The sequence below is a fragment of the Lutra lutra genome, chromosome 1 (genome assembly GCF_902655055.1).
Source record: "Lutra lutra chromosome 1, mLutLut1.2, whole genome shotgun sequence".
In the NCBI taxonomy this organism is placed as follows: domain Eukaryota; kingdom Metazoa; phylum Chordata; class Mammalia; order Carnivora; family Mustelidae; genus Lutra; species Lutra lutra.
In genome coordinates this window covers 32,592,096-32,616,228 of record NC_062278.1, presented here as the reverse complement: position 1 = coordinate 32,616,228, position 24,133 = coordinate 32,592,096, and the positions used below count along the sequence as shown (strand labels likewise).

The following is a 24,133-nucleotide window of genomic DNA, read 5'->3' as shown; positions in this document are numbered from 1 at the left end:
ACTGGTAGTGTAAGATATGGTTTTAAACTGATTCTAATTCTTAGAAATGTATTCTACTTTTGGTAAAGGTATAGGTAGAGAAATAGACGTATGTGCCTCATACGTTATTACTTTGGCTACTGTAGTGCCGTCTGGGAAGAAAACCTGTGTATGTCATCCTATGGTAGTTGATGGTTTAGTTATTTACACGGATACCAAATACAGTTCATTTGCAATCACCTCAAGAAGGATCTCTTGACTAAAGATTAAATTGTTAGGTGCGTAATGTATTTCAATACAAATCAGGCTTCTCTTATTTTTAGTAAACATTCAAGAGGTAGCCAGAAAGTCTCATATCCTTGGAAGAATCTGTTCTATGTATTATAAGTACAGTTGAGTATTGCATAGGGATTGGTTGGAAAGACAAATGAAGTTTAGATCTCTAATACACTTTACATAAAATGAATGGTGAAACTGCAGACATAACTATGTATATATGTATCTATAATGTTTTCTAGGATGATTGATATTTTGATATAATTTATGTTCAAAATTGAACTATATAATCAGCTTCATAATCTCTACTGTTGTCTCTAACATTCACCTAGAACTTGAGTATATCGATCCACAGGTAGTTATGCAATTATAGACATAGAAAGGAATTTAAAGACAGATTTTTCAACTTAATCAGATTATTAAAATGGACTCAGTCTCCAGGAATCAAGATGGGTTGATCACACGCATAGGTCCATGGAGTACTTAGGGTGAGACAGAATGCCAAAGATGTCCAACATGAGCATAAAATTTAAGTAGCTAAAAAAATGAATGTAAGCATTTAAAACTATGCCAGAAGTAGCCACTCATATTTTTAAAACATTTACTTAAAACTCAAGTCTATATTTCTCTTCACATTTAATTGATCACAAACTTACTGTACTTTCTCTTATTGCCTTGATTCTTAGTGAAAATCTTGAACTATGTAAGTGAGATGAACAAAAGCTGTAATCACAGCAGCAGGCTACTTTTCTTTTTCTCCACTCATCCTCCCTCATTCCTTTCCTCCCTCCCTCCCTTCCTCTCTCCTACATTCCTTCCCTCCTTTCTTCCTACCTTCCTTCCTTTCTTTTTCCTTTCTTCCCAAATTGAAATGTGGTGCAGGCAAAAGAAGTTTAAATGTTTTTATAAAAGGATATGTATTTTTTGATACAGTTTCCTTTCAGGTTATGATATTAATACTTTTCTACCTTTTGACACATTTATATTTAAGAATACTTATTCCCTGTGGGGGAAAAAATTAAGTTAACATCTGAATACAAATATAGAGAATCAAGGAAGATGGTATAGATGACCTACTCGTATAGATGGTATAGATGACCAACTCTTATTTTTGGTAGATAAGAAACTGAAGATCAGAAGGAAAAACAGAGTTATTGTTTATTCTCTGAAAGTATAATCCCTTATAAATGAAGTGTGTACCAATAGAAATATATATCTGAGATCATATTGTGTTTCTGTGTTATTTCTTACAATACTTGCATTCTGATCATTGCTAGAGTTTTTAGAAAATGTTATAGACTTGAATAGAACATCTAAATGCTTACCCTTTAGATCTCGCCTTTCAAAACTCCTTTAGTTTTACTCTAGATGATCAAGATACCCTTAATGCACTGGGATTTAGAGAGCTCTGTTTTTTTAATCTGGCTTTTGTGTAACTATTTTAAAAGACATTATTAGTATCCAGTTAAATTCTTTTTCTAAGCAAGACCTTCCGTTACTTTGTGAGTCCATTATGGGAAATGCTTTTCCAGTCTTAGTCAACAAATACACCTTCAAGGAACTGAAAACAGACATAAGATCATTATATAACTTTTATCAGCAAAATATTCAGATAATAGTCCCTGAATGCATACATCCCAAATTTTCGTGTGATATTTCTCATTATGTCTCCAAAATGTTTCAAGCTCCAGAGAAAAGAGAATATAGTTAAGATACTTTATTTTTTTCTTATTTAAGATTTTATTTATTTATTTGACAGACAGAGATCACAGGTAGGCAGAGAGGCAGGCAGAGAGAGAGGAGGAAGCAGGTTCCCTGCTGAGCAGAGAGCCTGATGCGGGACTCGATCCCAGGACTCTGAGATCATGACCTGAGCCGAAGGCAGAGGCTTACCCCACTGAGCCACTCAGGAACCCAAGTTAAGATACTTTAAACAATACTTTAAGATCATATTCATTAACAATTCATACATGTAGAAGGGCAACATGTATATTATATATTTATCAAACATATTTTGATATTCATAAGGATAGTTTGATAATAAAGATTTTTATTAGTGATAATAATAATTATACTAAATCCAAAAAAAAAGTTTGAGTAGTGTTTGTGTTCAACAATTTTTGTACTTGTTTGATTGCAATAATTAACAACATGTTTTTATTTGGATAAATTGTATTGTTTTGTAACCTAATTTATATGGGAAAAATTAATGCTCTGGAATTAAAATGGGTTCTGTGTGTTTAAAAAATTATTTAGTAAATTCAGGCTTTAGTGCCCTACAAAGAGATATGTAATGATATAGTTCACCCATATTTTAATTATGTATTTTATTTTATTTTATTTTTAAGATTTTTTAATTTATTTATCAGACAGAGATCATAAGTAGGCAGAGAGGCAGGCAGAGAGAGAGGGTAGCAGGCTCCCTGCCGAGCAGAGAGCCCGATGTGGGGCTCGATCCCAGGACCCTGGAATCATGACCTGAGCTGAAGGCAGAGGCTTTAACCCACTGAGCCACACAGGCACCCCTAATTATGTATTTTAGACAATAGTTACTGTTAATTCACCATTTTAAAGTACGTTTGTGTCCTAAAATAGAAAGTTGCCTTTTGTATGTTACATAAAAAACCAGGTCATGTGTGTATGTGGGGAGGTGGGAGTTAGGGGTAGAAGTCCAGGAAAACATAGGCCATATTTGCTGTGGGTTAAATCTGTAAAGTACGGTTCTAGTTTGGTTTTATTTTTTCCTGGAGAATATTACTACCTTTTTTTTTTACACATTAGTTTAGGTACATGAAATTCAATAAGAACTATTCTTATTCTTCCCAAAGATACAGGAAGGCAAAGATTGCATTAATTTCTTGGTGAGTCTGTAACCCAGAGTAATAGCATTAACAAAAGTGTCTAGAGGCAACCCAGATTTCACAGCACAGTTGTTGGTAATGCTTTTAAAAACATTTACCTGTGTTTAATTTGCCTTTAAACCAAGTTTTACAGCTGTAACAACAACTAGATTTCTCGGTTCCTAACAATTGTCAATCTCTCGAACACTGGAAAAAAAAAAAGATATTGAATGTCATTGAAAACCTTTGTTTCTGTATAGAAATGATATTAATCATGTCGTTTGTGTCTTTAATATTTATTGAAATTTTTAAAGTACACCAAAAGGATTACATTTATTAGTTATTTTTAGGATTAGTTATTTTTTATTTTCATTTAAGTCCCCATCATAACTAGGTTAGGCCCAGTGAGAAGCACTGGCCAGCCTTTGGGTGTCAATCCTTGCCATGTGGTAAAAGCTGCATTCCTTGTTCTTGAAAGCTCAGTTTTAATGCAATTAAAAAGTTATCTCACACAATCATAAAGTCTAAAAATTGAAATGCTAAGAAATATATGATGGTTGTTACTAAAGTTTCCTGGAATTTTTGGAAGTTTATCTCTGCAAAGGAAAATAATTTTTAATCACAGTTTTATTTTTTCAATATATTTTAAAATTCTTCTTCTTCTTCTTCTTTTTTTTTTTTCTGCAAACCAAGAATTCTATAACTTAATGGGGACATTACATTGGAAAATTTAGGAGATACCACTCGCTATTTCTAAGATTTTTGAAAACTTCACTCTTTATCTAATTCAGTTTCAAAGTTAGCTTTCTAAAATGGTCTTGCAAGTGGTATGTTCTCATTTATCTTGTATTAGCTTTATTTAAGAGTCTACTAAATGTTTAGGAAAATATTTATTGGGACCATTCTCCATTCTCCTGTACCCAACATCATCGCTTACTAAATTTAGAACTCCATTTTGTGCCTGGCACAAATTAATAACACAGTTCTTAGACACAACTTATATTTAATAAGTAATTTGATCTTGGGTAATTGCATTGAATTTTAAGGAAAAGTAATCTGAACCTTGACCCTCATGCTTCCCATTGTAGAACATGGCCCTCTACGTCATCTGCTAAGCAGGACACAGTTCGCATATGGCTATTTGTTTCCTATTTAAGCTGTTTTCTCTTGAGGAAAAGAAATTCCCTTTAGACTAGGCAGGCATCTGCTGGCTGTTGTAGCAGCAAAACTGGAGGAACTATCTTTCCTGGAGAAAAAAACAAACAAACAAATATTTTTCCCAATTAATCAAAGATTAAGTCTTCCCAGATTTTATTAACTAGGGTACATTTTAGTAGTAATTACTTTGGGGTAAATGTTTATATTTTGAGGTAAACTACTCTCAATATAGCATGATCTTCTGTTATTATTAAATGATACTCATCAAAGTGATTTAGAATTTGATTTACCCAGTTTTCTTCCTTTGGGTAAAATGACAAAGTAAACTCATGGATGCCAAGTAGCCATGTGTTTACCTAGGTACAATAGAATGTATTCCTAAAATCTGGACCTTGGAAGATGGAAGGATTTCTCCTGGAGGTAAAATGGTTCAGATGAGCAGGTGGAAGTAAAACATGCCATTATACTTTAAAATATTGATTGATCAATTGATTGATTATGTGCGCACACATAATCAATCTGACCTCTATTATGGTCAGACACTGGAATTATTTATACAGTTTATATGCACAAAGACACACACACACACACGTGCGCACACACACACACACATTGTTCCCTGATAGTACTTTTATTTTTGAAACTGAATTTCCTTTATATCACATATCTAAAAATATTGTTTCCTCTACTTAATTTTGTTTTATTGTTTTAACTAGGCATTTTCAAGTGTTTCCACCACATTCTAAAACCTTGTTTATATCTTATTTTTGTTTTTAGTATTCAAAGGAAGAATGTTAGTCATTTAGTTTAATGATTTAAGAATCTTTTCACTTCCTGGTACACTTACATTCTAAAATGAACTGATTCTTTGTTCCAAAATTGATTCATGATTAAATGAAATTAGGCATATAAAGTATGTGGCGCAATGACTGCCACATAATTACAAATCATAAATTTTAAATCATAAATTTAATCATTGGTGCTGTTATTTTTATTACTTTTTTCTTCTTTATCTCTTTCCATCAAACACCAAGGTTATTTTTATATAAAAGGGATCTGATGCTTCTGACTTGAAAAATGGACTCATTTCATTTTAAGTTTAAAGCTATGTGCATTAATATACTAAAATATAAGTAAATGTTTCAGTAAGTAAATTTTCTTAAATTAACTTCTGATTAAGTAAAAAAATGTCTTGAATATACTAAATGCCAACAAGAATTGAAATCACTGGTATGAGAAATTTACCTTTACCTTAAAATCTTCAGTCCTAATGCAGAACATGAAATAATGTTGATCAAATCATTTTTCTTTCACGGACAAATAAAAAAAAATCAGTTTTATATCTTTTACAGTTGAGATAGTATTCACATTTTTCCTAATTAAATTAATGTGTATATTCCCTTAAGTAGAGGCAGCTTTGCTAAGTTCTATGATATGATTATTGTTACTGAACACTTGAATTTTACTGTCTGTAAAATTTTACATTCTTTTGTTGTTGCCTGTCTTCATCGACTTATGCTGGGTGGCTTAAACGACAAATATTTATTTCTCACAGTTCTGGAGGCTGGGAAGTTGGAGATCAGGGTGCCAACATGGTTGGGTTCTGGTGAGAACTCTTTTCTTGGTTTCCTCCCATGGTAGAGAGAGGCTCTAGTTTTTTTTATCTCAGTGTAAGGACATCAGTCCCATCGGAGGGACTCCACCCCAATGAACTCATCCAACCGCAACTACCAACCAAAGTCCCTGCCTCCAAATACCATCCCACTGGGGATTAAGACTTAAACATGAATGGGGTGGGGGAGGGAGACACAAACATTTACTCCATAGCTGCCTTTAATGATTATGTTTAGATTTTTGTTAATTGGGTTTATAGTTATTTTATCCTATTAAGTAACTGAGAAATAAAAATCAGAATATCGGGGAAAGGTTCTGTAATCTCCATAATGTAAGTAGTAGGTCCGTCAGAGCACTTGTTACATCCAGATGTCAGGTTTAAATTGTGTCATAAATCAAGTGTAGACAGATTATACCTTCAAGTGAATGCAGTGTCAGGGGAACTCTTCATTGGTTTGGAAAAGTAAGAGCAACATCCTTTAATAGCTACATTAAGAGAGAAGATAGTGGTCATTTTCTTTCGAGAGAACATAAAAATTCTTCCTCTTTTCTTCCTCCCCCATCTCTCTTTTATTTGTTTTATCCTTTCAAAGAGGATTTAATATGAAATATGTATTTTCATAATCCATGAAGAGGTGGGTCCATGAGAGAGGACAGTGACAATGCGCATAAAAAGAAAGTTCGAGTTTCAAAGGGCATTTTAGTAGAAGACTGACCGTTTGAGTGACTATTTATTTATAAATAAGCAACAGATTATTTTCTATCTTGAAACCCCTGCTAGTTAAACATGGTTCAAGGTACATGTTCCGTTGACTTTTTCAGCAAACTTTTTATGTTTTTCCTTTATCTCACATAATTGCTCTATATTAATCTTTAGTAGATTTGTAGAAACATCTCAAGAGTAGGGGCATATTATACATTTCTTTCTCTTTACTCCTAATCACAAGTTAAGGAATGTGATTAATAAGCTTAAAGAGATCATTTTTACATAACTTTGAAAAATTGAATTTTTTTGTGATAATATGTACATATTCTTATAATCTCATCACTAAGAGTTAACTACTGTTGGAAGTTGGGTAGACACCTTAAGGTCTCTATATACTCTCTGGGAAAACTATTCCCAAAAAAGGCATTGGATATGTTGGAACACATATCTATATCATAAAGACTAATTGGAAAAGTTTAGCTCTTCAGGTTGGATGCTACAAAACAACTTCCTTCTGCTGAATATTACTAGATACACCATCCTGGACAAGACTCAATTCAGTAATTATAGGGTTAGAGGATACATATACTATTACCAGTCTCAGGAGCCACTCCTTTAATTTTCTCAAAAAGTAGATGGTGTTCATATGTGCTGAAAAATACTAAGATGATTATTTCAGCACTAGTTGATGCTCAGATATAAAGCCCCTTGAGGCTTCCAGAAAATCAATTCAGTATTTAGTTATTTATGGGAAATTCTTGGCAGTGTCTCCTCCTTTCAACAGTACTGTCTGTAAAATATATTAAAATAACAAGATAGATCTGGTTACCTCTCAAATCTTATCATCATATTACTACTCCTTTTAATCCTACTAATTTATTTATGACTTAAATGCTGGAAGTTCTCCCCACATACACAGAGCAGCTTGAGAGTCATTTGTATGTATTTTAAAATGAGTGATAAATTTATTTAATAAAACATACCCAAACCTTCTTAGTAAAATTAATTTTAAGATTATTTATTTTAAGTGGGCTCCACATTAGGTGTGGGGCTCATTGTGGGGCTTGAACTCATGAACCTGAGATCAAGACTTGAGCTGAGATCAAGAGTTGGATGCTCAGTTGACGGAGTCACTCAAGGTGTCCCTAATTTTAATTAATACAATATAAATTAGTTTAAGCTGTCATTAATTATCAATTTAAACTTTTTTGGTCAGGTTAAAATAAAATAATATTGAATGTTTTGGGGGGGTATAAATGCTCTCTGTTTCTCTGTTACCCAAAGTGGGCATTAAAAATGTTTTTAAAGTCAGAGATTAAATAAATATGTGAAAAATACTAGAATATAGTTTATCCCCCTCAAAAATGTTTTGTTTTGTTTTTCCAAAATAACTCTTTCTAGGCATTCTAATTCATTCTAGCTATTCAGTGGTGAACAAAAAAAGAAATGGTTTCTGCCTTCATGGAAATTGCAATACAGTAGGGAGAAGAAATAAGGACAGAAAATAACCAACTACTATACAAATAACTTTATGGTTAAAAATTATGAATAGTGCCCAGAATAATTAGGGTCAAACTGAGATCTGAAATAGAAGATAGTACCAAGACACAGAGTAAAAGAAAAAGTGTATCGGGGAAATAGAACTGTACATCTAAAAGGCCATACGAAAATATAGACTTGGGCATGTTTGAGAAAATGAAAGATGGCTGGTATGGCATATGAGTAAGGGAGATAGCTAGGGAGGTAGGTGGGGTCTAGATCATGTAAGGTCCCATTACCAGGTTAATAATTGGATTATATGTCCAGTGCGATGAGAACCACAGGTTTTTGGGCAATAGTGGAGGTTACATGATCTAATTTATACTTTAAAAATGTGAATCATGTAATAGTTGAGTACTATATGCGTAGAGAATGAGTTGCGGAATGACTGGGAGAGACCAAGTAGGAAGCTCCCAGGTATTCCAGGCAGAAGATGATGCTAGTGAAGCATGTGATAGTAATGGAGATGAAGAGAAAAGCAAGGATTCAATTTGAAGATTGAAGACCAGGCTTACTTATGAAGGGTGAGACAGTAGAGGCTGAAATTTTGCAAGAGATACAATTATTGGTAACAACAAAGTCCAGGTTAAGTCTATGACCATACAGATAGGATCGGGACTTTGGGTAAGGTGATGTTATCATTGAGAGGCTAACGGTAGTTCTGTATGTTGCAGCCCATCACAATCCCAAGAAGTCGTATTTTCCTCTTTTATCTCAGCTTGCAGGATGCTTACTTTCCTGTTCCACTTGTCATTACCTTGCAGTCATCTCAAGAGGGAACCATGTCATTACCCAAGTGCCTACCACCATTCCCAGCACATTGCAAGTGAAGTGATCTAGAGTAATTCAGTAGCATTTTATTCCACGTGTGACGACCATAATAGAGTGTCATAATGCCACTTCAAGAAGCAGACTAACCTACCGTTTTCCCTCATTCCCCGCAGTTTCTTTGTGATGATGTCAAGCAGTTCACATGATCTCCAACACTCATTTGAAAGCACAGTGCTTAGCATGCAGTCATCAGATACTATTTCCCTGGGAGTTTTTCTTTCTTTCAAGGTTCTGGACTATTTAAGAACCTCTTCTGGGAGGGCGCCTGGGTGGCTCAGTGGGTTAAAGCTTCTGCCTTCAGCTCGGGTCATGGTCTCAGGGTCCTGGGATCGAGCCCCATATTGGGCTCTCTGCTCAGCGGGGAGCCTGCTTCCCCCTCTCTCTCTGCCTGCCTCTCTGCCTACTTTTGACCTCTGTCTGTAAATAAATTAATTAAAAAAAAAAAAAAAGAAGCTCTTCTGGGGATAACATTACTTAGGAAATTTAATAGTACCTGGAGGGGTTTTCTGAAGTTCCCTTGAGAAAATCTATAAGTGCAGAATAAGACCTAAGTGTGTTTACCATCTCTGTTTTCTTTCTGGGTAGGGAAAAACTACACAAAACAAATGTTCTGTAATAGAATTATGTGTATTCTTGTACTTTACCATTAATCCATATATTCTGTATAAAGCTGTTATAAGTTAGTAGATTTATATTTAATGAAACAAATTTGATGAGAAATTGAAGGGAAATGACAGCATAGTAATATTTTAAATATCTTATTACAATCTTAGGCTTTAGTTTGTGGTTAATGAATTTTTTTTAAAGGCTTAGTTAAAATTAAGATGTAAAGACCAATGAAATCGAGACACTGCAGTAATTAGGTAAAATAGAGATAAGAAAGAGAAGAAACCCATATGGATAGCAATGTTGGATGTAGCCATGGGAGGGAAGCAAACTCAGGTGAGGGAAGGATCCGGTGGGTTACAGGTAGCAATAGGAGGCTTCTGCTCAGAGTGTGGTTGGGGACCAGCATCGTTGGCATTACCTGGAAGCAAGTTAGAGATGCTGAATCAGACGCTGTATTTTAACAGTATTACAATGTAACTTGTGCACATTCAGATTGGAGAAGCAGTGGTATACATTGTGCTCAACTAGAGTTCATAGGCCAGCCCTTATCCCCTAGAACAAAGAAACCTTTTGGAATGCAAACCCAGTGTGGCTGATTTTTTTATTTTATTTATTTTTTTTTTTAAGAGAGACACAATTAACAAGATTTTCAGTGGGTTTGAATTACCCTGGGCTTCTAAACCAGGACTGAGGGCAGGGGAGAGTGGAGAAGGATATATAGGAGACTAGTAGAGATAGCAAATCAGGGGCAGAGATGGAGAGGGGGAAACACAGAAAGAAAAGTACAGGAGGACACAGAGGGAAACACATCCAGAGTAACACAGAGAGAAACTCAGACAGAGAGACAGAGACAGAGAGAGAGAGAGGAAAGAGGGGACAAGGGAGAGGGAGAGCAAGACAGACAAAGAGAAAAGATGAGAGAAATGCATACAGAAGAGAGGTAGAGTATGTGCTGGGGGTTGGGGGGTTGTAGTTATGGTAAGCATTAAACTTAAAAGAGTACAGAAGTATACATTATTAGCCTGGATGGAGAAGGAAAACAGTGTTTACTATGTATTAATATTTGCAGATGGTGGGATATTAAGCAAAGAACAGGATACTCAAAACTTTATCAATCTCCATAACACCACTTATCAAGAAAAGTAATACATGAACTATATCTTAGGTGTTTTTATGTAAATTCATGGAAGTCTGTATCTATTTAGCATAATCCAAATGTGAAATACTGTATTTATAGCTAATTTTACTTTACATTTTCTAGAATGAAAATTTAGAACTCTGGAATTTACTAAAATGAATAGAACCATGCTGGAAGGGTCATTTGGAAGTCATTTAATCTGTTCCTCTAACTTTTAGTTTAAATTATCTAAAGATCATTTGTTGTATTAAACGCGGTTCAGAGCTAAAGATTATCTAGCCTCCATCATCAGTACCCCTCACACGCTTCAGCATATGTTAACACAAAGTTATTACTTTAATTTACTTAAATCCTATGCTATGGAAGTCTTTCTTTCATTTTATAGGCTAAGTGATAATAGAAAAGCCATTTTTTTAATATAGCATCTCATATGTTTGAAGATAGTTATTAAGCAGGGCCTAATTTTTAATAAATTATATCTGATGTTTAATTTAGGTTTCTGAGTATAAAACAGTTTCTAATCTTAGTCTCTTAGTATTTCTGAAGTGGAAACTGTAGCTTTAGTAACATTTTAAGTCGTATTTAACCTAAGGTCTAAATGGAAGTTTTAATAGCGCCTATGACATTTTACACTTGTCAAGAGAAATAAAAGTTTATGACCAAATTATTATTTAGTATGCCTGAATGGGGACCTTTTTAATCTTACCCAATAAAGGATGGAGTAGAACTTAGAAGAAAAGCCAGAAAGTTAAAAAGAAATTGCAAAAGGACATCCCTTCCCCCTAAGAATTTATATTCTTTCTCAATCTCTTCCTCTCCATCACCCTGTATCTCTTCTCCACATAATACTCTACTTTATCTAGATTGAGTCACATTAAGTTACCATTTTATCAGATTCTTATCTCTGTCAGACACCAGAAAATGGATTAGGAGTCTGTGTTTGCTGTGGAAGGGTACTGAGAGCATTTTGCTCACATAACTCAGCGCTTGTCATAGCTTACTCAAGTGACTTCTCTTAGTTCTAAAACAAGAGCATAGGACAGGTTGTAACCTTGTTGAATCATACTTAAGGGAATTCTTGGAAAATATGATTCTAGTGTATTTTCCTTTGGGACCACCTCAGGAAAGAAAGTAGCAAAGAGCCAAAATTCCACAGGAGAGAAGAAAATACTTTTGTGGTCAGTGGATTGAGAACATGTTGACAGCTGCCTTTAACTCCTGTTCTCTCATCTTTTGCCTAAATCACCAAAAACTGAAACCTTGAAGAAACTCAGAATTCTGTGGTCATATTCTGTAACACCGGGAGGCAAGAAAATCAATTCCTTAACAGTTTTCTTTACTTTCTTTCCTTCTCTCCCTCCCTTCCTTCAACTAATTACCACTAAAATCTCTGTTCTTTCTGAACTATATTGGTTATAATTCTTTAAGCCTCCCTCAAAACTTCAATCATCAACCCCAGATGAATAACCATACGTTTCTTAGGATCTATTCCAAGAAAAGTTTGTGTTGTTTGAATGTAAAGGGTTCTCTTCACCCTGTACAATGGTTTTTATCTATAGAGTACACTGTGGACATTCTTTATAGTTACAAATAGAATTTATATGTATGTAATTTGTATATATGTATACACATATGTATTTTGTATATAGATATCTACTCGTACCTATATAATTTGTACAGAATTAGTGACAACTAATTCTGTCATTAATTGTGTTCTCAACAAAGTCAAGGCAAGTTCATTTAACATAACTTTGACCTTGGTGAGTTTACTTAAGCTCTTTATGCTTCAGTTCCCTCACCTGCAAAAGGGGATATTCATTCTACTTACCTTAGAGAACTTTGAGGAGGATTAAATAAGTCAATACATAAGAAGTGCTTAGAAGTGTGGCTGGTTGACAGAGCAGTATATACATGGTGACTGTTGTATCATGAGCTATTCCCTATGGTACGCACATTGATGGATAAGGGTATTCCTTCCTTTCCTATGGTTCCAAAGGGTGTCTCTCTTCATTGCAGGTAAGTGAAGGCTGACAAACTAATGCCATATATGGTTACATTCAGAATGAGCTTTCCTTTCCCAGTGTCAGCCATCCTCTCATATATAAATGTACTTAAAATCCCTATAAATATTGGTGAAAGGATGTATCGCCTTCATATATCAGTGCATGGTATGTCTTTTATGACAAATATATTTTTGAGCGTTTATAATACAGTTATTGTCATTGGCATGGTGAGCATTTAAATATTTCATTGTGGCTTTTCTCAAAATATGTTCCAGCTCGGCGGGTTAAGCCTCTGCCTTCGGCTCAGGTCATGATCTTAGGGTCCTGGGATCGAGTCCCGCATCAGGCGCTGGGGAGCCTTCTTCTCCCTCTCCCTCTGCCTGTCTCTCTGCCTACTTGTGATCTCTCTCTCTCTGTCAAATAAATAAATAAAATATTTAAAAATATATATATGTTCCAGTGAAGTATTTCTGTATGCTGTTAAAAAATAATTTGTACATTAAGTTTTTAAACAAACTTTTCCATGTATCTCTTTTCCATAAGACTGTAGAGGTTTTAAAATATTAATGAATTCTATGAAGGATGAGTAGGGGAATCTAAATTACTACAATTCCCGCGTTTATATGGAATGCCAAAATATTTTTTTCAGAAAACAAATTGTTTTTTCAGAATGCATTTTTGGTAAAAATTAGTTTTGGCGTCCTGTGGGTGGACATATAATTACAATAGTGTCTGTGTATCTCCTGTTCAGGGTTGTGGTCACTTAACTACATGGTTTCTTTGTTTCAAGAACATAAGAATAAGAATATGATATACTATTCTATTTCTATTTTTTTTTTCTTTCAGGAATGTTTTCTTCTACATCAGTATGTTGAAGGCTATAGCAGGGGTCCAGTCAATATTCCAAACATACAAGCAATTCAAATATGGTGCTCTTCCAAAACTTTGCAAAGAGGTGCTTAGCACCATGTGTGGCCTTACTAACCTTCTCTTTCACTAATATCCTATTACTGTTAATAGTCTTGACCTCAGCTCTCTAAACTTTGTTTTGTGTAAAGCAAGCATTTGACACAACAGACCTCCTTTGCGAATTGTTCGCTTTCCCAGAATTTCATGGCACCCAGCTAGATCCACATTAGATCCTACTGCATGTAACCAAAGTTGGGCAGTTTAATAGACAGGTTTTAATTTGATTCTGGAGGAAGGCTGTACAGTAAAAGTATGATGGCTTCCAAAAGGCATCAAGAGTCTAGCTTCCTTCTATTTTGCTCTTCTACCAGCCTTAGTATGTAGTTTTCTTCCTGGTGGTTACAACGTGATAGCTGTACCTATCAATATCATCTTTCTGTGCTGTGCTAGATGGAGAAGTATAAAAAGTCAGCAGCTCCCGTCACCCTTAAAAAAAAAAAAATCAGGACAACAATAAATTTCTGGAACTGTCACCGGGTAGAATTCTGTTACATTACCTTGGCTGGAACTATGTCACATGGCCAGCTGTAGTTGCAAAGATGTGTGGTGTTAAAAAACAAAACTCAAGGGAGTAAATGTGAAGATCTAATTGACTTTACTAAGTGATTCATGAATCAGGAAACATCCCACATGGCAAGTAGAGAGATGCCCCTAGGAGTTGTAACAACAAATGGAAGGTTTTTATAGGAAGGAGGGTGGGGCCAATAGTTATCAGCAAAAATAAAGGAAGGATTGTTTCTGGCAAGGTCACCTTTCATTAAGGAGAGTGTTAGGGGGTCTCATCATATACATTACCTCATCTTCCTTTGAGGAATAGAGCAGGTCCCTGTACCAGATTACATCATTGGTGCTGACCAGAAAATTTCAGGTTTATTGGCTTAGATTTCCATTCCTGGAGAGGTTGAAACTGCAACTAAATCTTGGTTTGCTATCCTGGGGGCAAGTGACTGCACTTTGAAGACCATTGTTTTCTTTGTAGCAAGGAGAGATGTTTTTAACCAACCCATTTCTTCCCCAAACAAAATTTGGTATTTGTTGAAAAGAAGAACAGAGAAGGTATGTTTAGTAGGCAACTAGCAAGGTCCACTACCTACGTGCTATTGATTTTCTTCTTATTTGTCTGGCTGGGTCTTGGCTTATCGCTGAAATATTCAAGATCCTGGAGGATCTCTTCTGTTTTTACTCTGTGGCTTACCCTGGGTGACCACACCTACGTCTTTGGATTCAGGAAGAACTATTTTCCAGATTTACTCCCTGTTCTCTTATCTCTGGACTGGATCTCTACACCCAGCTCCATTCAGAGGTCCCCGTAGTACCTTAGCTCAAATGTCCAATATGAGACTGACCATTGTCCTTTCCATCCCTGCCTTTCCTCTGTTTTTTTCCCAGCTATGAAAAGGCTACTGCCATCCAGCCAGCCTTCCCACCCAGAAACATGAGATTAATTTTTTCTTCCATTCTTTCCATCTGTTCACATCAGTTGATCCTAGGTCTTGCTTATGATTTGTCCTGAATAGCTTAAGAATATCTTCACTTATCTCCACCCCCCCACTTTTATTCTAATTAGTGTCACCATCATTTCTCACCTAGATAACTGTAATACTCTTTTGCAAGTGAAAATCTCGTCTGTCCCTCTTGATTGCTCACTCACAGATTCTCAGTGCCATTAAAGTTTAAACTCTGTTTTTTTTTTTTTTTTTTAAAGATTTTACTTATTTGAGAGAGAGTCAGAGAGAGAACACATGCATGCAGCATGTGGGGAGAGGGGCAGAAGGAGAGGGAGAAGCAGACTCCCCACTGAGCAGGGAACCCAGCTTGGGGCTCTATCCCAGGACCCCAGGATCATGACCTGAGCCAAAAGCGGACACTTAACCAGCTGCACCACCCATGATCCCCAAGTCTAAACTCTAAAATTACTTGTAAGAATCACTCTTTATCGCTCATTCAGAGCTCCTTGAATGTCCCTGAAGTCTAAACTCTTGAAAATGATGGGCAGGGATTAGTGCGATCCTGGCCTCGTGACCTAGAACTCACGCTCTCCTTATCCTATCCCTTCGGTCTGGAAAAATGTATTTATTGTTTCAGAGCTCAGAAGAACCATCCTTTATTCTGAGCCTCCTTTTCTGTGTATCCTACCCTTTCCACTGTCACATCAAGGTTAATCGTACACCTCCCTATATTCCTTTATCATAGTCCGTAACCGCTGTATTGTAATTGGATTTTTGATATTTCCCACTTAATTCTAAAGACTATATAACTTGTAGTACTTAGTACAGGTCACAGACGGTGTGTTATTACTAAATGTCCATCAGTAAACAATTCTATATAATGATCCCCACCAACCAACAAACAATAATGAGGAAAAGCTTTTCCTTATATCCAAAGGTGCTAATGGGCAATTACACAGGTTATCTGTATTTTTAGCTTGGTGTGTTTTATGCCTCACTCTCCCCCCCCCCCCCATTCAGAAACTTTTTTTCCCTAGAATCAACTCCACTGACAAGTCAAGTCTATGATTATACATCTCAGCTAATTTTTCAGAAAAGTTTCAAGTACAACATTCATCTATTTAATACCATATTCTGATCACTAGCTCAGACTATGAAGTTTAATATACTTTAAAAAAATGATAGGAAGTTTTGGCATTTATACTAAATAGTGGATACTGTACAGGGATATTGAAAAAGAAATGAGTATTTCTACTTCAGTAGAAATGAGCATCATTTTTTCCCCTACACTGTTAGATAAGCTTCATGGAATGAACTATTCATTAACATTTATATTTCAATGTATGCTGTAAAATTTTATTCCATTATAATCTAACATACACAGCTTGAACATCAGTTATGAAGCGTGATCACAGAGAATCCTTCCAAAAACTTTAGAATTCAGATTTTTCTCTTCTAATGTTAGATTTAAAAATAAAATCATTGCTATGAAGATTTAATAAGACAATTAAAAAATATAGTTTTCATGTAAATATAAAAGACATGTTAAATATTTTAAAATTTTAGAACATCCTTTCTGCTTTTTCTTACAGCAAGACGTAAAGCCTAGATTCTAGAAGGACACAGTCCTCTACGTTGGTACTTCTTTTGACTGACTCAGTTATGCTGATAACCGTTTTCTAAGCCGTAACAGTGCTACTAAGGGATGGATAGAAAGAATGCTAATTTAAGTGAAATGGTTTCAATTTAATTAATTAACCAATTTTATTAAGATATAATGGACATATAAAATTTTATTACTTTTAGGTATACACATAATGATTTGATACATGTCTGTATTGCAAAATATTTACCACAATAAGCTTAGCTTGCATCTTTCACTGCATATAATTATTATTTTTTTCTTGTGACTTTTAAAAAAGATTTTATTTCAGAGAGAGAGAGCACAAGCAGGTGGAGAGGCAGAGACAGAGGGAGAAGCAGGCTCCCTGCTGAGCAGGGAGCCAGATATGGGGCTCAATCCCAGGACCCTGAGATCATGACCTGACCCAAAGGTGGATACTTAACCCACTGAGCCACCCAGATGCCCCACTTATGATGAGGACTTTTAAGATCTACTCCCTTAGCAACTTTCAAATATGCAATACAGTGTTGGTCACTGTAGTCATCATGCTGTAACTTACGTTCCTAGGACTGACTTATCTAATAACTGGAGGTTTATAGTTTTTGACCAGCTTCATCTAATTTCCCCCACCCTCTGCCCTCATCCCATCTCTAGTACCCCTTAATCCGTTCCCTATATCTTGTGAGTTTGGTTGGTCTTTCTCTGTCTGATCTATTTCCCTTAACATAATGCCCTCAAGATCTATCCATGATGTTGCATATGACAGGATTTCCCTCCGTTTTATGGCTGAGTAATATTCCATTGCCTGTGCGTGGAAATACACACACACACACACACACACACACACACACAGTATTTATTTTATTTGTTCATTCATAGCTTGTTTCCATGTCTTGGCTGTTGTAAATAATGCTGAAGTGAACATAGGAGTGCAGATAATTTTTGAGGTAGCAATTTCATTTCCTTCAAAAATACCTGGAATTTGAATTGCTGTTGTTTTATTTTTAATTTTTTGAGAAACCTCCATACTGTTTTCCATAGTGGCTGCACTAAAGTGGTTCCAGTTTTAAAAGGATTTTTGCTGAAGTCAGAAAGTGTACACACACAGTCAAACTCCTACACACACATCCAAATTGAGGAAATATTTTTATATGCTACTATGGATTCAGCTAAAGTTCTTTTTTAATGTTTTGAAAAAAAATGCCAGATTCAAATCTTCTTTAGATTATTAAACATAGGGTTGAGACATATGATTTATTCATGAAATTTTGGCTAGGAAAAATATGAACAAAGAAACCCTCTTCCTCTATTCTTGCTCTGAAATGCTACAGTTACTGTGTTAATTAGCTCTATGTTATTGTGGGTTATTATTTTTTTTTTTTTTAAAGATTTTATTTATTTATTTGACAGAGAGAGATCACAAGTAGAGAGAGAGGCAGGCGGAGAGAGAGGAGGGAGCAGGCGGAGAGAAAGGAGGGAGCAGGCTCCCCGCTGAGCAGAGAGCCCGATGCGGGACTCGATCCCAGGACCCCGAGATCATGACCTGAGCCGAAGGCAGCGGCTTAACCCACTGAGCCACCCAGGCGCCCCGGGTTATTTTTTCTTATAAATAATTTATACTTCAGTTTGCCTTCATCCTTCAAAATGGCGATGCATGAAATTGATTTGGTAGAATCGTACCTTTGATTAATATTTAATTTGAAATTATTTTACACATTCAAGTTTAGATGTAACTATGTCACATTTTAAGATGCTAAGTGTACGTTAGAAAGCTTGAGTATACATGTCTTCATAATCACTCCCTATTTTATTATTCCAAGCATCATTTCCTTAATTTATAAAATAACATATTTTATAATGTGTAAATAGAATTTCTTTTTTTTTTTTTTTTTTTGGCTTAGTAACAGAGTTGATTAAATTAAAAATCATCCCCGGGACGCCTGGGTGGCTCAGTTGGTTGGACGACTGCCTTCGGCTCAGGTCATGGTCCCGGAGTCCCGGGATCGAATCCCATATCGGGCTCCCAGCTCCATGGGAGTCTGCTTCTCCCTCTGACCTTCTCCTCGCTCATGCTCTCTCTCACTGCCTCTCTCTCAAATAAATAAATAAAATCTTTAAAAAAAAAAAAGAAATTAAAAATCATCCCCCTCACCTTCCTATACTATGAAATATATACCATGTAGCTGTTGTAAATATTTACCAGTTTGAAAATATAAGTGACTAAAACCCCAGAAAACAGGTCAAGTCCCTACCTCATGGGACTGTTTGTATCATTCTCATATCGGAGGACCCGGGCAATCAATTCACAATGAACCGTACTGAGTTCCTGATGCTCATGCAGGTGAAGGGGCCAAGGACCAAGAAGAGCACGTCTCTTAGACAACTTAAGTTGATGAGCAGAAGACATGGCTTGAAAGAGGATTAATTTCTTCTAGAACAAGTGGTTCTGTCTTATCCCCCATTTCCAATTCCATTATCTTTTCTCCCTTTAATAGGCTTTTGATTTGGTACAAAGGAGGGGGCTGCTTTAGAATAGAGTTAAACATGTCTCCCAGAGCTTACTCGCCCAATCAGCTCAAGAACATGGACTCCATCCATAGATAACCCTACAGTGCTGTGTACACCATCTGGGAAAAGGGGATCTTAGTCCAGTCCTTTTCCATTTTAGCAATGTGACGTGCAAAAAACCCAAACAAAGAAACAAACAAACAAAAAACAAGCCAGGGCTAGAATCATGTGACTAATGATAGATACTTGTTGACCATTGATTTCCCTTCTTGCTCTGAGTGCTGCATGAGGATAAGGAGCTCGTCACTATCACTGCTGATCTAAAACCGTGCCTAGCAAGTCTCTGAAGTGCCTGCTGAATGAGTGTTCTATAAGTTTAATGCTTGAAATTGATTTTCTGGGACTTGCCTAAGGACTTGATGGTACCTCCTAACCTCTGTGACTTAATTATCTACGAATAGGCAATGCTATTTGCTATCTTACATAATAATTGCATAATTGGTTAACTATTGGAAAGTAATTTGGATGGGTCAGAGATAGGCATTGTACAGATAGAAGGGGGTTATCTTTATTAACTAATCAATGATGTCTTCAGAACTTCTGATATTTCTTATGCTTTTGCAAAGCTGTACAACCTTAGTATCTGAAAGAAAGAGAGGAGAGGGGGAGAGGAAGAGGAAGGAGAGGGAGAGGGTTTTAAATTTAATTTGCTCTGTTGACCATTTCTATGAAACTTTATTCAAAATTATGCTTTTTCTTGAAATTTTGTGGGTTTTTTTTTTTTTTAATTGACATTCTTCAGTTTTTTTTAGCCTGGACATACAGATTTGTGTGGCTAGGGTGAACTAGTGAGTAAGTGTAGGGCATTGTCATATTTGCCAGGAATGTTAAGCCCATTTTCAGAAGGGGCATGTCTTTCAGAAGGGGCGCACTTGGAGGAGTGTGCTACTCTTGATACTGGTGTTGTGAGTTTGATCCCCACATTGGGTGTAGATATTACTTAAAAATAAAATCTAAAAAAAAAAAAAAAAAAAAGGAAGAAGAAGATGCTTTCTTCTGTTTCCCCCGACATTTCTGCTTGGTGATGTGAAGGTGGAAGAATGTTTCTGTCAGGGATGTTATTTGGTCTTTATTTCTTTCTTTTTTTTTTTTTTTAAGATTTTATTTATTTATTTGACAGAAAGAGATCACAAGTAGACGGAGAGGCAGGCAGAGAGAGAGAGAGAGGGAAGCAGGCTTCTTGCTGAGCAGAGAGCCCGATGTGGGACTCGATCCCAGGACCCTGAGATCATGACCTGAGCCGAAGGCAACAGCTTAACCCACTGAGCCACCCAGGCGCCCCAAGGTCTTTATTTCTGAAGGCCAGCTTTGGTCTTAGTTTGTTGTTGTTGTTTGTTTTTGTTGTTGTTTGTTTTTTGTTGTTGTTCTTTTTGTTTTTAAAGATTTTATTTATTTATTTGACAGATCACAAGTAGGCGGAGAGGCAGGCAGAGAAAGGAGGAAGCAGGCTCCTTGCTGAGCAGAGAGCCTGATGCAGGCTCGATCCCAGGACCCTGAGATCATGACCTGAGCCAAAGGCAGAGGCTTTAACCCACTGAGACACCCAGGCGCCCCTGTTGTTGTTGTTTTTAAGATTTTATTTATTTATTTGACAGAGATCACAAGTAGGCAGAGAGAGAGAGGGAAGCAGGCTCCCTGCTGAACAGAAAGCTCCATGCGGGACTCGATCCCAGGACCCTGAGATCATGACCTGAGCCTAAGGCAACAGCTTAACCCACTGAGCCACCCAGGCACCCTGGCCTTAGTTTTAGGTTATATTCTCACAGCATTTCTTCTGTTCACTAGCCTTTTGTGCCTTTAATTCAATGGAAATCTAGTTAGTCTTTTACATATTTAATTCATTAGATGGCTAAAACTCCTTTCTGCTTTTGTCTAGGTGCTGTGTCTTCCCTTTCTGTATTAGTTGTTTGGCAGATTTGACTGTTGATGCCAGATGTTGTTCCTTGTTAAAAAGTGTGCAAGTGGGGGCGTCTGGGTGGCTCAGTGGGTTAAAGCCTCTGCCTTCGGCTCAGGTCATGATCTCAGGGTCCTGGGATCGAGCCCCACATCAGGCTCTCTCCTCAGCCGGGAACCTGCTTCCCTCTCTCTCTCTGCCTGCCTCTCTGCCTACTTGTGATCTCTCTCTCTCTGTCAAATAAATAAAATCTTTAAAAAAAAAAAAGTGTGCAAGTGAACTGTCCCAAATTTTGCATGTAAACACGCCCGTTCGTATTCTGCCACTGATAACCTTTTTCTTTTTATACTTATGTCTGGAAAATTCTGACTTTTTCAAAGGTGGACTTATTTTGAGAACAAAATCCTATTATTTTAGAGACATTCCATTTGGGACATTTATTATACTACAGAGAATCTCTCATTTCAAAATGACCCGTATTTCACTTAATGTTTACAGAAACTGTTCATTTATCTGGCATAAGGGGCTAATCAAACTCCTTAAGTACATTCCTGGCTGTTTGGAAGCTTTTTAAGCACCATAGAGAGAGTACTTAGCAATGGAAATTGTGTTTATGTATATGGAATATCGCCACTGAAATTCTGAACAGACCCAGAGGAAGAAGAATATTGAATTTTAATATTCAAGCTAACATTACTTATTTCTACTTTATATTTAACTTAGTGGGATAAATTGGCCCTTAGTAAAACCATATTATAGAATATAATCTAAGTTTGTTTGTTTTTTAATTTGAGGAAGAAGTTGAGGTGGAAGGCTATGTTAATTACAGTAATAAGCAGTAGTTCTGAGTATGCACTATGTGCCCAACACTGATTTACATTTATTAATTTACTTAATACTCACAAAAACTCAATGAAGTAAGTATTGTTATTACCCTTATTTTTTTAGATGAAATCAAAGCTCAGGTAGTTTAAATAACTTTGCCCATGCTCACAGCCCTTATGCTATTTTGCTTCCCCCACTTAATGAGACTTCCTAATCATGAGAGAGTCTTATTCATGAATGTGAAACTTAAGACAAATACATTTTCTATACGAGGCAATTACCTTCTCACGTAATAACGGCAAAGCATGATATATATTTACTTCCTTTGGTAAAATAACTGTTCATGGGGCAGTCAGTAGGTTCTAAAATGTACCATTTTCCATTTATATTTTTCTATTTGTTTTTGTAATCTCTATTCTATTTGTTTTTGTAATCTCTATAGACAAGAACCAGTAAAATGTTAAGTTTTACATGCAAATCCTTTTCACACATGAAAATCTTACAATTTTATTCTGCCACAGTCCGTTGGTTTAATAGCTATACATTTTGCATTCAGGATTAAGCTGTGGCTTTGATATCTATGCATTATTCAGAAACTAAACAATTCTAAGATTAGTGTATTTAAAAATCTGCTCCCCAAATAAAACCTGAAAAGAGGTAAAATGAGAAGGTAACTTGGTAGTTGGTTAGTGTTCTTTTTTTTTGTCTTTAATATTTTTAATAAGGTTAAGAAATTTAACCCAAACCTTCCCCAATTTATTGTGATATATAAAGAAATTGACTTCATCAGTTAGAGAATGACAAACACCGCATGATTTCACTCGTTTGTGGAATTTAAGAAAGAAAACAGATGGAAAAAAAAAAAAAAAACAGATGAAGAGAAAGAGACAGGGAGGCAAACCAGAAACCAGACTCTTACCTATAGAGAAAAAAACTGAGGGTGGCTGGAAGGGAGGTGGGCAGAGAGGGATGGCTTAAATGGCTGATGGGTATTAAGGAGGACACTTGTGATGAGCACTGTGTATTATATGTAATTGATGAATCACTAAACTTGGCTCCTGAAATTAATATTACACTGTTTGTTAACTAACTGAAATTTAAACAAAAACTTGGAAAAAAAAAAGATACAGTGACTTTGAGTAAAGAAACCATTCCTAATATGACCCCTTAAAAGAACATGTCTGGTATGTCCAGGAGAGATGGATAGGTGGAATCTTCTGACATGGCATAGGTAATCTTTTAAAGCCTAGATATTGACAAGGCAATCCACTAAGTAAACAGCTGGGAAGCAGTAAGCTTGAGTTGGCTTACCTTGTGTTACATTGTGAACACATACTGCTTCCCTTTCTCTTGTATTGATGCGATTGTTCTCGTGATGTGTTCAGCTTTCTGTTAGGGTCTTTTACTTTGATTCTACTCAATTTGTGCTTAATCGTGTTGTTTTATGTTTTCAAAGTCAACATGTAATTCTTCAACTTAAAAAATGGGAGTTTCTTACCTCTGGCTAATAAGCTTCAGTGATGTGAAAGTCCCAGTATTTCAGTCTGACCTTGCATTACCTGACACCAGAAATGTGTGCATTCCTCTGTTTGGAGGATGCACAAAATCTTCACTTCTGAGGACTCACGTGGGGCTGCTTGAAGGTGACCATGATCTCCTGAGGTCAGGTATAATAGCCATCGAGAAAACCAAACACAAATTGATGGCACTGAATGACATAAATTTTGTGTCAGAGGGCAGTGGTCATAGTTTTCCTTGATGTGATAGTTTCAGAGATAACATGTTGCCAGTGTATCATTGACCTTTTCACTGAAATTGGGAAAGTGTTTGTAAGTATATGAAGAATCATGTCAACGTGTTAATGTTCCTCTGCTCCCGAAAGAACCAGAAGAAATGGTGAGTGCATTAGTTGCAGAAGCATGTGGTGGAAAATTAGGTCTACATCCCCAAATTAGAACAATTGCCAAATATCTTCTGTTTTCCTATCTGAATGTTTACGGGTAGAAAGCTCAGGATCCCTGAGAATTCTTTTCTACCTCAGGTTTCCTAAAAGTATGAAGGATGCATAGGTATATTGTACCCAACTTCACAGGTATACTCTCTGGCATCTGA

At 36.1% G+C, this 24,133-nt stretch overlaps 1 protein-coding gene across 6 annotated transcripts in view; it reads left to right on the top strand.

Annotated features, from left to right (window-relative positions):
• Positions 1–24,133, top strand: part of ROBO1 (roundabout guidance receptor 1) — a 1,187,644-nt gene that overhangs the window by 850,839 nt on the left and 312,672 nt on the right. The window lies entirely within an intron of this gene.